Below are 5350 nucleotides of genomic sequence, written 5' to 3'. Positions count from 1 at the left end.
TTTTGTTTCTGTCTTTTTTTTTTGTCTCTATCAAATATTATTTGACAGTCACAGTCTGTTTCTCACCATTGGGTGGCGCTGGTGATTAATTTAATTACAGGTTCCCCTTTGAGTCCATACAAAGGGATTATGATCAGACTAGAAAAGTGAGTCAGCATTGAAAAAATGTGCATTTAAGTTATGGAACTTAGATATTAATTTAGAGGTAGTGAAGTAGGTGCCTTATCTTAATAAAGTGGGCTTAACAAGTACAACAATAAATGGATCCTGAAATTAGCCTTTAATTTTCGGTAATTTTGATAAAATGGAAACATGAAAATGGGATCCTGACCTACTTGAAAAGAGATGCACCTGATGATAAAAAAAACAAACAAAGAGAAGGGTAATTTGAAATCAATTCCTGATTTTTAGACCCAGCAAGGATGTTCTTTCAATTTTCATGCCAGACCACGCCCCGCACATACGGGTATATAAGCCGGCCGACGTACAAGTGCGCTCCAGCTTTGTTCTTCGGAGCCGAAACAGTGCTTCTCGTCTGGGAACAGTGAGAAGCATTCCAATCACCTCGTCACTGCTGGAAATACGGCACGTTCAGCAGTCCTCTCATTGTGCACAAATAAGTGCGAAAGTGTTCATCCGGGTACTTCAGGATGCCAAATGGCAGTGCTTTCGCCTGGTAAAGTTCCTTGATGAGTTTGACGCTGCATTACTCTAAGTAGTGTCACAGGGTGTATGCATCATCTCATTCGGGGCTTGCAGAGATGATGAGTTGTCGCTTGCAGCATCAGAGAGCGGGCTTATACTTTCAGACGCTGAAGTGTTGGGCTTCCTCTTTCGGGTGTGTTGCCTCAGTCTGAGTCTGGCACTGAGTTGTGCCATGCTTGCCCGGGCTGCCATGAGCATTTTCCTTTAGTTTACCTCGTTTCTGATGGCGTGGGCTTACACTGCTGCTGGCCAGGCTACCTCCACCCTCCACGCTATAGCTATCTTGCAAGTATATCAAGCCAAAGCGTTGAAAGATCTGGATAAAGGGTAGTTCTGACTCAGAGTTCGGACTATGCCTACAGCCAACTATGCTCTCCGAGCTACGAAGGTTATGCCGCAGGCCCTGGGTCCGGTGATGTCCACCTTGGTGGTCCAGGAGCGCCACCTGTGGCTTAACCTTGCGGAGGTGAAGGACGTTGAGAAGGCTCACTTTCTTGACACCCCAGTCTCCCAAAGCGGCCTCTTCGGCGACACTGTTGAGGGCTTTGCTCAACAGTGTTCTGCTGTGAAGAAACAGACAAAAGCTATTGAGCATATCCTCTCTTGCCGTCACTCCGCTCCCAGGGAAGCTAGGGCCCCGAGGCTTCAGGAACCCGTCTGGTCATCGTCTAGGTCGGCCCCCGCCTCAGCCGGGGCTGGCAGCTAGACCCCAGCGGTCTTCCCGCAGGCAGGTGGTGCCACCAATTTTACAAATTGACAAAGAGCAGTTTCCTCTTTCCCTTTTCCCATACACCCACTCACGGTTTTCGTGGCTCTCGTTCTCTCGTCGGTCGCACACCGGTACACAGCACCAGACCCCCCCGGCCGAGTTGAAGAAGCGTTTTTACAGCCCTTACTTCAGTGTACTGAAGAAGAGTGGTGGTTTGAGACCAATCCTAGATCTATGATTATTGAATTAGGCCCTGCACAGGCTCCCATTCAAGATGTTCACAGTCAAACACATGCTCACATGTGTTAGACATCGGGGTTGGTTCGCGATGATAGACTTGAAGGATACTTTCTTGTCTCGATCCTTTCCCAGCACAAACTGCTTCTTTGGTTTGCCTTTGAAGGATGAGCATACCAGTACAGGGTCCTCCCTTTTGGGCTGTCCCTGTCTCCTCTCATCTTCACAAAGGTCGCAGAGGTCTTGACGACTGGCTTATTTTATCTCAGTCGCAGGAGTTGGTCTGCGAACATGGGGACCAGGTCCTTCGGAACCTAGCCCGACTGGGTCAAGTGTCCAGGCGTGTAGTTGTCACAACAGACACCTCCAAGACAGGCTGGGGTGCCGTGTGCAACGAGCATGCAGTTTCGGACTCCTGGACAGGACCCCATCTGCATTGGCACATCAACTGCCTAGAGTTGCTGGCTGTGTTATTGGCCCTGAGGATTCATCAGACGTTGATCCAGGGCATGTACCTGTTGGTCCGGATGGACAACACAGCGACAGTGGCGTATATAAATCGCCAGGGCGGGATACACTCTCGTCGCACATCACAACTTTGCCGCCATCTCCTCCTCTAGAGTCAGCAATGACTGAAATCACTGCGTGCCATTTCATATTCCGGGAACCTCATTCTCACAGCTGATGCGCTCCCGCAACAGGTCACACACTGTGGAAAATGGAGACTCTATCCCCAGACGGTCCAGCTGACATGGAGTCAATTCGGCGAGGCACAGGTGGACCTGTTTACCTCCCAGAAATCCTCCCATTGCGCTCTGTGGGGACCAAGGCCCCCTCGGCACGGATGCACTAGCGCACAGTTGGCCCCAGGGCCTGCGCAAGTATGTGTTTCCCCCAGTGAGCCTCATTGCACAGGTCACTGTGCAAGGTCAGGGAGGATGAGAAATAAGTTCTAATAGTTGCCCCTTATTGGCCCAACCAGAACCTGGCGAATCCCCCTGAGGAAGAACCTTCTTTCTCAGGGGCAGGCCACAATCTGGCACCCACGCCCAGATCTCTGGAACCTCTACGTCTGGTCTCTGGACGGGGCGAGAAACTCTGGGGACTAGAGCCCCCACTATTAGGCAGCTATACGCCCTGAAGTGGCGCATTTTCACGACATGGTGTTCCTCCTGAGGTGAGGACCCACAGAGATATGGCCTCAGTTCAGTGCTTTCCGTCAGGAGGCACCTTTCTGCCTCCACTTTGAAAGTGTATGTGGCTGAAACAGCAGCTTACCACGATACTGTGGATGGCAGGTCTTTAGGAAAGCATAACCTGAAAGTTAGGTTCCTGAGAGGCAATCAGAGGTTGAATCCCACGAGACCGCGCGTCATCCCCTTTTGGGATCTTTCTCTGCTCTTGCAGGCCCTACAGAAAGATCTGTTTGAGCTCTTGCTATCAGTGGAGCTTACTGCCCTCTCTATAAAGACGGCCCTCCTGATTGTGCTCACATCTCTCAAGAGGGTGGGGGGCCTACAAGCCCTTTCAGTTAGTGAATAGTTTGGGATACTACTACTCTCATGTTATCCTTAGGCCCCGGCCTGGATATGTGACCAAAGTTCCCACAACTCCCTTTAGGGACCAAGTGTTGAACCTGCAAGCATTCCCTCCTGATGAAGGTAACCAAGCCTCATCTCTGTTGTGTCCAGTGTGCGTTTGCGCATATATCTGAACCAAACACAGTTAACAGCTCTTTGTCTGCTTTGGAGGACAGCTGAAGGGGAAGGCTGTCTCCAAACAGAAAATGGCCCACTGGATTGTAGATGCCATTCTCCAGGTGTATCTGGCCCAATGTGGGCCGTGTCCGCTGGGAGTGAGAGCTCACTCCACTCAAGGTGTCGCTGCCACTTTGGCCTTGGCCTTGGCACACAATGTTTCACTAGCAGACATATGCAGAGCTGCGGGCTGGGCTACACCCAACACCTTTGTGAGATTCTATAATCTTCAAATGGAGCCAGTTTTGTCTTGAGTTTTTGGTGATACCAGGTAAGTCTCTACGAATTGGCTGGGTGTAGTGCTTGCATTAGTACCTTTTCCCTCTCTGAGATGATAAGGTGTGCTCTTAGGTCTAGTTCAGTTCCCCAGGAATGGTGAACCCTAGGCTGCCTCTATCCATCATTCTAGCACCCTTGCAGAAGTTGAGTTCAGCGGAGGAACTCACATCCAGGCCCATTACTGGTGAGCTGCCCTTTTTCAGGTGAGACCTTGTAATCTGGCTTGTGCTCCGTATGTAGTGGTTGCCCTAATGGGCACCACATACGATGCATTTTCCACTATTCAGTTTCCCTGTCGGCGAACCTAGTGTCTGGGGGATAGGTAGCCTCCCCTATGGTGGAGCCCACCCCAGAAACTTCTCCATGTAGTACTCCCTACTGGGGATTCCTTAGGATGTATTTTCCATATGGGTACCTCCTCATCAGGTAGGATGTGGTCTCCATAGCATTCCTGTCCCTCTGGGGAAGAGAACGCTTCCCAACGTTAACAACCAGGTGTACACAGCTGTTCTTTTTCTAAGCTTAAGCTTATTGCCTCAGGTGCGTGAGTTAATTTACCCTGGGTGTTGGAAGGTTACGAGTGAGTGTTGCTGCAGTTGTCGTTGGCACACACAGACCTGCCCACATTTGCACTGCATTATCTCGTAATACGGTACAGTTGTTGTGGCGTTTAGTATAGGGACCCCACATGCCAGTTTCGACACACGTCAAAGTGACTGACAGAAAGGTAACGTCTTGGTTATATATGTTAACCCTCGTTCCCGATGGAGGGAACAATGACGTGTCCCTCATGCCACAACTCTGTACTGACCGCTGAAGTGGCCGAGGCGCTACCTCGGCTCCTCAGAACAAAACTATAAAACTATACTTGCAAAACTGGAGTATACTTAAGCCATGTTAGCGTTTCAGAGCTTCCCCAAGGACGTGGGTTTCGTGACATCATTGCGATAAATAGGAGTCCCATTTCACTGGCTAGGCGCCAACCAATAAAACGGCTCGTTTGAACTCCCCCACTCCCGCCCCCTTTCTCTCTCGCCGCAACTGAGTTTCAAGTGCATAAATTAGTTTTGCACCTAATATATCGCGAAAAGAGTAGCAAAAGTCAAGGTGCGAAATTTGAAATTGCAGTTACAGATTTGAGAAGTTGCAAGTGCCTAATTGAGGCTGTACTGTGAATGTGAATGTAAGATTAAATGCAAATAATAATTACAAGTTTGTGTCTGTCATTGTATTTCTGTGAATGGCATTTTACACATTTGTGACTACTTGTCTGCAGCTTCAAATTCAGAATACAGGTTTGTGACTATTGTCTGCAAGTGCAAATTTTAACATTCATCTTCAGATTTTTATTTTACAGGTTTTCACATTGGAGCTGTGAGTGTAAATGTTCGGGTACAAGTACAAATATTTATTGCACAAGATCTCAAATCCACATCTATGTGCTCTCGAGTTTTGCTACTCTTTTACCTTCATACTCTTCACACATTTACTATTTTCAACATGGTGAACGGCACATAGTGCACTATATAGGGGATGGGAAATGATTCAGACAGTGTAAATATGCTTTACATTGGGGCGAATGAAGTTAGTGTCATGCAAACACAGTCTGCTCCAGTCCAAAGACACTAGCACAGAGCGGATCATATGCAAGTCTGCGCATACC

Source organism: Scardinius erythrophthalmus (genome assembly GCF_964197995.2).
Source record: "Scardinius erythrophthalmus genome assembly, chromosome: 3".
Classification (NCBI taxonomy): Eukaryota; Metazoa; Chordata; class Actinopteri; order Cypriniformes; family Leuciscidae; genus Scardinius; species Scardinius erythrophthalmus.
This window is presented reverse-complemented; position numbering follows the sequence as displayed.